General features: G+C 40.4%; 2 long non-coding RNA genes across 2 annotated transcripts; both read left to right on the forward strand.

Annotated features, from left to right (window-relative positions):
* The first annotated feature begins 5,257 nt into the window (after positions 1–5,257).
* On the forward strand, positions 5,258–6,718 carry LOC123130952 (uncharacterized). Its single transcript, XR_006464037.1, has 2 exons — positions 5,258–5,789; positions 6,318–6,718. It is a non-coding gene; the product is annotated as an uncharacterized lncRNA (long non-coding RNA).
* A 404-nt stretch (positions 6,719–7,122) lies between these two features.
* Positions 7,123–9,456, forward strand: LOC123130953 (uncharacterized). The gene is made up of 3 exons (XR_006464038.1): positions 7,123–7,448; positions 8,528–8,674; positions 9,268–9,456. It is a non-coding gene; the product is annotated as an uncharacterized lncRNA (long non-coding RNA).
* The last annotated feature ends 1,101 nt before the right edge of the window (positions 9,457–10,557 follow it).

Consider the following 10,557-nt stretch of genomic DNA (forward strand, 5'->3'; position numbering starts at 1 on the left):
AGGTGTACCCAACTGTCTCCTTTGGGTATCCTATGAAGACATATTTCTCCGATTTGGGTTCGATCTTATCAGGTTGAAGGTTTTTCACATAAGCATCGCAGCCCCAAACTTTAAGAAATGACAACTTTGGTTTCTTGCCAAACCATACTTCATAAGGCGTCGTCTCAACGAATTTTGATGGTGCCCTATTTAACGTGAATGCGGCCGTCTCTAAAGCATAACCCCAAAACAATAGCGGTAAATCAGTAAGAGACATCATAGATCGCACCATATCTAGTAAAGTACGATTACGACGTTCGGACACACCATTACGCTGTGGTGTTCCGGGTGGCATGAGTTCCGAAACTATTCCGCATTGCTTCAAATGTACACCAAACTCGTAACTCAAATATTCTCCTCCACGATTAGATCGTAGAAACTTTATTTTCTTATTACGATGATTTTCAACTTCACTCTGAAATTCTTTGAACTTTTCAAATGTTTCAGACTTATGTTTCATTAAGTAGATATACCCATATCTGCTTAAGTCATCTGTGAAGGTGAGAAAATAACGATATCCGCCATGAGCCTGAATATTCATCGGACCACATACATCTGTATGTATGATTTCCAACAAATCTGTTGCTCTCTCCATAGTACCGGAGAACGGTGTTTCAGTCATCTTGCCCATGAGGCACGGTTCGCAAGTACCAAGTGATTCATAATCAAGTGGTTCCAAAAGCCCATCAGTTTGGAGTTTCTTCATGCGCTTTATACTGATATGACCTAAACCGCAGTGCCACAAATAAGTTGCACTATCATTATTAACTTTGCATCTTTTGGTTCAATATTATGATTATGTGTATCACTACGATCGATATCCAATGAACTATTTTCATTGGGTGTGTAACCATATAAGGTTTTATTCATGTAAACAGAACAACAATTTATTCTCTTACTTAAATGAATAACCGTATTATAATAAACATGATCAAATCATATTCATGCTCAACGCAAACACCAAATAACACTTATTTAGGTTCAACACTAATCCCGAAAGTATAGGGGAGTGTGCGATGATGATCATATCAATCTTGGAACTATTTCCAACACACATCGTCACTTCACCCTTAACTAGTCTCTGTTTATTCTGCAACTCCCGATTCAAGTTAATAATCTTAGAAACTGAACTAGTATCAAATACTGAGGGGTTGCCATAAACACTAGTAAAGTACACGTCAATAATCATGTATATCAAATATACTTATGTTCACTTTGCCATCCTTCTTATCCGCCAATCACTTGGGGTAGTTCCGCTTCCAGTGATCAGTCCCTTTGCAGTAGAAGCACTCAGTCTTAGGCTTAGGTCCAGACTTGGGCTTCTTCACTTGAGCAGCAACTTTCTTGTCGTTCTTCTTGAAGTTTGCCTTCTTCCCTTTGCCCTTTATTTGAAACTAGTGGTCTTGTTAACCATCAACACTTGATGTTTTTCTTGATTTCTACCTTCGTTGATTTCAGCATCACGAAGAGCTTGGGAATTACTTTCGTCATCCCTTGCATATTATAGTTCATCACAAAGTTCTACTAACTTGGTGATGGTGACTAGAGAATTCTGTCAATCACTATTTTATCTGGAAGATTAACTCCCACTTGATTCAAGCGATTGTAGTACCTAGACAATCTGAGCACATGCTTACTGCTTGAGCGATTCTCCTCCATCTTTTAGCTATAGAACTTGTTGGAGACTTCATATTTCTCAACTCGGGTATTTGCTTGAAATATTAACTTCAACTCCTGGAACATCTCATATGGTCCATGACGTTCAAAACGTCTTTGAAGTCCCGATTCTAAGCCGTTAAGCATGGTGCACTAAACTATCAAGTAGTCATCATATTGAGCTAGCCAAACGTTCATAACGTCTGCATCTGCTCCTGCAATAGGTCTGTCACCTAGCGGTGCATCAAGGACATAATTCTTCTGTGCAGCAATGAGGATAAACCTCAGATCACGGATCCAATCCGCATCATTGCTACTAACATCTTTCAACACAATTTTTCTCTAGGAACGTATCAAAATAAACATATGAAAGCAACAACGCGAGCTATTGATCTACAACATAGATATGCTAATACTACCAGGACTAAGTTCATGATAAATTAAAGTTCAATTAATCATATTACTTAAGAACTCCCACTTAGATAGACATCCCTCTAATCCTCTAAGTGATCACGTGATCCAAATCAACTAAACCATAACCGATCATCACGTGAAATGGAGTAGCTTTCAATGGTGAACATCACTATGTTGATCATATATACTATATGATTCACGCTCGACCTTTCGGTCTCAGTGTTCCGAGGCCATATCTGCATATGCTAGGCTCGTCAAGTTTAACCTGAGTATTCTGCGTGTGCAAAACTGGCTTGCACCCGTTGTAGATGGACGTAGAGCTTATCACACCCGATCATCACGTGGTGTCTGGGCACGACGAACTTTGGCAACGGTGCATACTCAGGGAGAACACTTTTATCTTGAAATTTAGTGAGGAATCATCATATAATGCTACTGTCAATCAAAGCAAGATAAGATGCATAAAAGATAAACATCACATGCAATCAAAATATGTGACATGATATGGCCATCATCATCTTGTGCCTTTGATCTCCATCTCCAAAGCATCATCATGATTTCCATCGTCACCGGCATGACACCATGATCTCCATCATCTTGATCTATATCAATGTGTCGTCACATGGTCGTCTCACCAACAATTGCTCTTGCAACTATTGCTATTGCATAGCGATAAAGTAAAGCAATTATTTGGCGCTTGCATCTTATGCAGTAGAGAGACATCCATAAGGCTTTTGCCAGTTGCCGATAACTTCAACAAAACATGATCATCTCATACAACAACTTATATCTCATCACGTTTTGACCATATCACATCACAACATGCCCTGCAAAAACAAGTTAGACGTCCTCTACTTTGTTGTTGCAAGTTTTACGTGGCTGCTACGGGCTTAGCAAGAACCAATCTTATCTACGCATCAAAACCACAACGATAGTTTGTCAAGTTGGTGATGTTTTAACCTTCGCAAGGACCGGGCGTAGCCACACTCGGTTCAACTAAAGTTGGAGAAACTGACACCCGCCAGCCACCTGTGTGCAAAGCACGGCGGTAGAACCAGTCTCGCGTAAGCATACGCGTAATGTCGGTCCGGGCCGCTTCATCCAACAATACCGCCGAACCAAAGTATGACATGCTGGTAAGCAATATGACTTATATCGCCAACAACTCACTTGTGTTCTACTCGTGCATATAACATCAAACCATAAAACCTAGGCTCGGATGCCACTGTTGGGGAACGTAGTAATTTCAAAAAATTTCCTACGCACACGCAAGATCATGGTGATGCATAGCAACGAGAGGGGAGAGTGTGATCTAAGTACCCTTGTAGATCGACAACGGAAGCGTTTGGTTGATGTAGTCGTACGTCTCCACGGCCTGACCGATCAAGCACCGAAACTACGGCACCTCCGAGTTCTAGCACACGTTCAGCTCGATGACGATCCCCGGACTCCGATCCAGCAAAGTGTCAGGGAAGAGTTCCGTCAGCACGACGGCGTGGTGACGATCTTGATGTACTACTGTCGCAGGGCTTCGCCTAAGCACCGCTACAATATTATCGAGGACTATGGTGGCAGGGGGCGCCGCACACGGCTAAGAATATGATCACGTGGATCAACTTATGTTTTTCTGGGGTGCCCCTGCCTCCGTATATAAAGGCTCAAGGGGGGGTGCGGCCGGCCTAGGAGAGGCGCGCCAGGAGGAGTCCTACTCCCTCCGGGAGTAGGATTCCCCCCTCCCCCAATCCTAGTTGGAATAGGATTCGTGGAGGGGGGAAGAGAGGAAGGGGGGCCGGCCCCCTCTCCTTGTCCTATTCGGACCAAGGGAGGGGAGGGGCGCGCGGCCCATCTCTGGCTGCCTCTTCTCTTTTCCACTAAGGCCCACTAAGGCCCATATATCTCCCGGGGGGTTCCGGTAACCTCCCGGTACTCCGGAAAAATCCCGATTTCACCCGGAACACTTCCGATATCCAAACACACGCTTCCAATATATCAATCTTTATGTCTCGACCATTTCGAGACTCCTCGTCATGTCCGTGATCACATCTGGGATCCGAACAACCTTCGGTACATCAAAACGTATAAACTCATAATATAACTGTCATCGAAACCTTAAGCGTGCGGACCCTACGGGTTCGAGAACAATGTAGACATGACCGAGACACGTCTCCGGTCAATAACCAATAGCGGGACCTGGATGCCCATATTGGCTCCTACATATTCTACGAAGATCTTTATCGTTCAGACCGCATACAACATATGTTGTTCCCTTTGTCATCGGTATGTTACTTGCCTGAGATTCGATCGTCGGTATCCAATACCTAGTTCAATCTCGTTACCGGAAAGTCTCTTTACTCGTTCCGTAATACATCATCCCGCAACTAACTCATTAGTTGCAATGCTTGCAAGGCTTAAGTGATGTGCATTACCGAGAGGGCCCAGAGATACCTCTCCGACATTCGGAGTGACAAATCCTAATCTTGAAATACGCCAACCCAACATGTACCTTTGGAGACACCTGTAGAGCTCCTTTATAATCACCCAGTTACGTTGTGACGTTTGATAGCACACAAAGTGTTCCTCCGGCAAACGGGAGTTGCATAATCTCATAGTCATAGGAACATGTATAAGTCATGAAGAAAGCAATAGCAACATACTAAACGATCGGGTGCTAAGCTAATGGAATGGGTCATGTCAATCAGATCATTCAACTAATGATGTGATCCCATTAATCAAATGACAACTCTTTGTCCATGGTTAGGAAACATAACCATCTTTGATTAACGAGCTAGTCAAAGGAAATAAATAATAACTTTATTATTGCCTCTAGGGCATATATCTTTCACTACGCGCCAACGACCCCTTCCCCCGCCGCCGCGCCACAGGTCCACTTCGCCTGCGCACCAGAGAGGACCCCGCCGGCATGCCTCCGTCTCCCCCTACTCCTTTTTTCCGCTACCTATCTCTCTCCTCTGAGCTGCGTGTCGTTCCTCTCTGCAGGTGCCGCCATGGCCGCGTCATGGAGCTCGCCGCCATGGGTTGCGTGCCCCTCCGATGACGGCCTGCCTCGCCCACGTCCAGGTCCTCTCAATCCTAATTTGGGCGTCCATTTATTTTGCGCTTGATCCTGGTTTTAGTGGGTTTTTCGTCCTCGTCGCGTGTTTCATGGTGGCCGCTAGGGTGCCCCTGCCGGCCATCTGCCATCTGCTCCAGGGGCCCCCTCCAGGAACACGCAGCGACTGCTAAGCCGTCGTCCTGTTTTGCTTCTCCCTACACATCCTTACTAAGAGAAAGGGGCCTGCCCAGCTAGCAGCAGCTTCCTAGCTGGAAGATGCATAGCCATAACGCACGCATCGATTAGGAGCAGTTTATCACGCAGCTTGTACGCATGCCGCCGCCGCCTTTTCGCCTCGTGCCTATATCGTGGCGGGTGAACAAGGGAATCTCGCTGGAGACCCTTTTGGAAGGGATCTCGGTGGCGCACTGCCGTTGCGTGTCGTTCGTCGGTATAAGAATTGCCGGACGGTCGATGTCCGCTGTACGTTTCATTAGCTATATGTTTCTGCAGTTTGATATAATGTTTTTGTGGCGTAGATCTACAAGAGATCAAGAAGGGTGATGTTCTGGATGCTGATCTCGACTAATAGTTGCCGGATGAACTATGCAATGACAGCATGGATGAGGTAATTAATATCTTGATTTACTCATTTGTACAGCTAGATAAGAGTAACTTTGCAATATCGTAGTGCCCGTTGAATTGTTTTTTTTTAAGATAGAAAATTTTCATATCATCCATGCAGATTTGCTCGTCTATCTTAATTTCTATACTACTACTACTACTATTTAAAATAACAATCTTACTATTAGTCAATTCAAGGACTACTTTGCCATTTGGATGCTCTTGGGTGCAAATGTCTTATTGGACTATTAGTGGAGTCACTTGTCGATAGACTGTTTGGTACCTAATGTACTTCCATAGTTTACAACCTCTCATTAACTGTGACTGTACATTTCCAAGAATATTTTGTAATAGACACACGCCCAAAGTTTTAATAACGCACTAAGGCTCTTAGCGGCGGACATCTTCTAAATGCTATAGCAAGCTATTTAAAATAAAATGTTTAAATCTGGCCGGTCTTACTCCTGCAATACTCCTGGAATAGTACATGAGATTTAGCCACTGGACTCTCACTGAAGTGTGATTCATGCAGCTTTGTGTGCAGTTCACATTTACCTGGTGGACCATCACCAACCGGATGGAGGTGAAGCAAGTGGTCAAGTCAGGGAAATGCTCGAAAGGCTATCGAGAAGATCAACGATCTTAACCCCACGATCCTAATTTCAGTTTGTACCTCGTTGTTGGGCTGTCAGAAAAGTTTGGAGCAGGAGCAATGATATGACAATTGTGGCTAACTTTCTTGTCATTAGTCATATATGTGCTAATGGACCTTCCGGGTTCTCCATTATGTTTACCGGCCGGTTTCTCATCTGAAAAATACCCCATAGCATAGTGGACAATGCTTTTTTTGGGTCAGTAGTATTTCTACATGAAACTAAGGTATATATGCGTATGAGAAATGTGGCTTATCTTTAGATAATGCTTTTTTTGTTAGAAGTTGTTTTTCTACATGAAATTAAGGTATATATGCGTATGAGAAATTATATCTTTGCTTAACTCAAAAAATTGTATTTGCTCCTTTTAGCGGGAGCCTGGAGGTGATATGGTTTGTACAACATGGTTTGAATAAGATATTGTTTGTATACTGTATTGTTTGTATACTGTTGAATGAAGTATTGTATAACTACTGTAAAGTGGGTGTAGGTTTTTATTGTGCATTTTTCACAGAGGTTTGGGCGTTTGGACACAACCATATGTACAATTTGAAGCCTTCATTTGGTATTGACATCTTATCTTGACTCAAATTTTGAAAATTCTCTATAATACTTCCATCTGGAAGCACAAAATCTGATAGAGTTGATTCGTGTGGGAAAAATACATGAAGATTTGAAGTTTTCTCAAGAAGAAGTAGCACCAAGAGCCGAGTAAACTGTAATTTTTTTGTTAAAACATCTCACTTACCTTAGTTAAAAACCAGGGTTCGAAACTATATTAGTCAGAATACAGTTCTTGTTGTCAGCTAGATTTCATTTTCTGGTAATATCATTTGTCGTTAAGAACATGCTCTTATGTTATATTTTATTTGTAAACTTTTGGCAATTTTTTCAGCAAGCATTTCTTTAGGAAACAGAGAAAACCGCAGCAACTATTTGATGTTTCTCGACGCTTGAAGACAACAAGTGAAGTTGTTGCTACCATCTTACAAGCCAAAGTCATGAGAAAGGTATGCACTATGTGGCAGAGGCATGCATATGATCTGATGCCCGTTTTATTTTCATATATATCTTACGATTTAATTTCACTGCAGTGTACCTAAATCCATGTGGTAATGTCATTGGCGTACATAATATTTTACGCATACAAACACTGTTCTCTCACAACAAATGATTAGTTTCTAAATTCTAATCTTTTGGTTCTGGTTAAAGAATTACATGATGGAGGATGGAGTTGTCCTTCGAAGAATTGTTTAAAGAACTAAAAAGTAGTAAGACCATGTCTTTCAAGTGCCAAATCGGCATTGCAACGCGCTGACTCATGTATGGGCTCCGCAGATGCTGATTGGAACCTTTGATAGTTAGGAGATGCATACATAAACCTATGATAATTAGGAGATGTTTGGTAGTACAATATTTGTCCATGTGTTGTAGTAAATTTGTACAATGCAAGTCACCATAAGTCAATGTGTTTAGAATAATAAAATAGAAGAAGTTCAACTAAGGGGGCACTTTAATTGAATAACTTTATTTTTTAAATCCCCATTCTTCAATCTTTTAGGATTCATGCAACTTTGAGTGTCTGCATCTGCATGCTATTTTGGGTTCTCAGTTTTTTTATCTCAATCTTTGGATAGGACTGCAACTTCTCAAGTGTGGGAGCTGAAATAAAAAAGGAGAAGAGCATGCCTAATCCATCCAAATAAAAATAAATATATCACATATTGCTTTGGAGACACATCACCAATGGAAAAATTTACTAACTTACATGCTTAGGCAGGTTCATAGGTTGATAGCAAGGAGTTGATAGCAAGGATCATATGTGATGTTTTGTTTTAATTTGATACAAAAAATTATCTCTACAATTTGTTGATATTAAGGAGTAATAACTGAAAACTTCTAGAGGTTTACATCTGTGAAGGTGTCTAGAAAATGGACTGTAAAATGTTTTTTATGTGGAGGCATAAAGATTAATTCACTATTTTGTTTTTGTAAAACGGTTGTTTACTCGCCAATTTGTATAGTTAAATCCATCTATTAAGTATATATTATTGAAAAGTATTATTTTTTACTTCATTCAATTTTTTAGTCGGGTGTTAAAATGTTGGGAGATTACAAAGTTCATGCTCTATTCACACATGGTGGAGGCAACCCAACAAGTTGTTGCGGGAGCCAGCAGAGAAAGGAGTCGAGGAACCCGCATCATGGGAGAGTCATCGAGGGGCATCCGGATAAAGTGAGACACTGCATTGTATATATATGGTCAGAATATATAACCATATTATACAATGAACGTTGAGTATTCTTTGTTGCACATTCTTAAATCTTTCACGTGAAATCTTCATGCTAACTATATACATTGCTTGTGCTGGTTGGTTATGAGCTGAAAATGAAAATTTTATTGTACTTGTTGAAGTAGCGTGCGAATGAAGCTAAAGACAACATTCCCGGTGTTGTATGGGAATATCTCAAGCGTAGCAAGTAGAATTTAGTTTGTAACAGATAATTATTTGGATCATTGCCCGTTTTGTATGTACATCGTCAAATTACATTGCAAGTGAAGCGGATTTCAATTATTTTCCAATTGTTGCGGGTTATCTTTTCTATACATGTAAGTTTTCACATGCATTATATATTATTTTGATGGGGAACTACAGACTTACTACCGGCTGAACTATATGCATTATATTTATATATGTGTAATCAGAAAACAAAGGCCCGTGGACACCGAAGAACCAGCAGTGGAGTTATATGAAATTTCTTGCGAGAGCTACACCATTCTTTTTAGTACTGACTAATTCTCATGAGTACCAATGGTGAAATTTTCAGGCCTATATACTGGATGAGATTCTCATTGCCGGCATTCTTCATGAACCTATCAAGGAGAACATTTCAATACTAATTGCAGCACATGTTTTCTCACCACCGGCTAACAAGAAGAGAGTATGATTTTCTAATGCTCAGTGTTGTAAGCTTGATTCACGAGGAGCTTCTCAATGTTGTACATGTTGTTTGTGAGTAACAGAAATAAATCATTTCCTGGAATTAGACGCTATATTTTCTGTGGGAATTCGTTGACACAGTTCCTTACAACACTGAGAATCTTTGAAATGGGCAAACCGCTCTATGTAATTCTATCATCCATTCTGATTTTGAGACAAGTATATCAGTTATCTTTTTCCTTCTAGCAAGGTACCATATACATGTTTTCAAATTCTCCTTTGCCTTCCAGATCAACCAAATAGGCATCTTTTTGACAAATGGAGGGAATTCATTTGTCAATATAAATAGATTTCTTCAGTATAAGCAAATGAACAGTGCGATGAAGTTAACAGCTCTCTATCCTTATTCCTCTTATTCATTGTGTATTTCCCCATTTTATACATGTAACAATGATGAATGATGATGAACTTAGACTTGGTGTAAGGAGAGTCATTCTGTTTCCTTGAACAAAACAGCCCTCTATCCTTATTTATCCTAAAAGCTTTCAAATGATACTCACACCATATGATTCCTTGAAGTATAGAAGTATTTTTTTCACATCTGTTACAATCCAATATTTGTTAGTTAATCATATTCTTTATATTCGCAAGTAGTATAAAGTTGCCCCAAAATTGGTAATATGATTTTGGATTATACATTATATGCCGACAAGGAGGTTAATGGTGCTCAATAAACTAGCAGTATGAAATAACCCTGCATATATTTGTTGATTTTTAATTTGAGCCTTTCAATTCAACTAAAAAAATTATTTGTACAATATTTACTGATTTTTACCTCTTGTTTTGCAGGCTATCTGGAATGATTGCATGTATTAATGAAGTAGTCCACGTTAGGTGGATTGGCTCAAAATGGAGAAGCATGATTGTATTAAGCATTTAAGCTCTAAGCAATTTAGAATGTCAATGTCTTGGGGCTCCCTTTCAATATTTCAGAGAACTATATTTTTCCAGACATTTTATATTGCCTCATGATGTTTGGGGATCTGATTAGGTATTGTTTCTCTATATATCTATCTATCTCTCTATTTTAGTTGCTAATAGAATAATGAACAATTGATAGGACTAACCTTATAGACTTGTGTTCTCCTCAATCCGACTGTGTATTTTCCAAGTTTTG

The sequence above is a fragment of the Triticum aestivum genome, chromosome 6A (assembly GCF_018294505.1).
Source record: "Triticum aestivum cultivar Chinese Spring chromosome 6A, IWGSC CS RefSeq v2.1, whole genome shotgun sequence".
Classification (NCBI taxonomy): Eukaryota; Viridiplantae; Streptophyta; class Magnoliopsida; order Poales; family Poaceae; genus Triticum; species Triticum aestivum.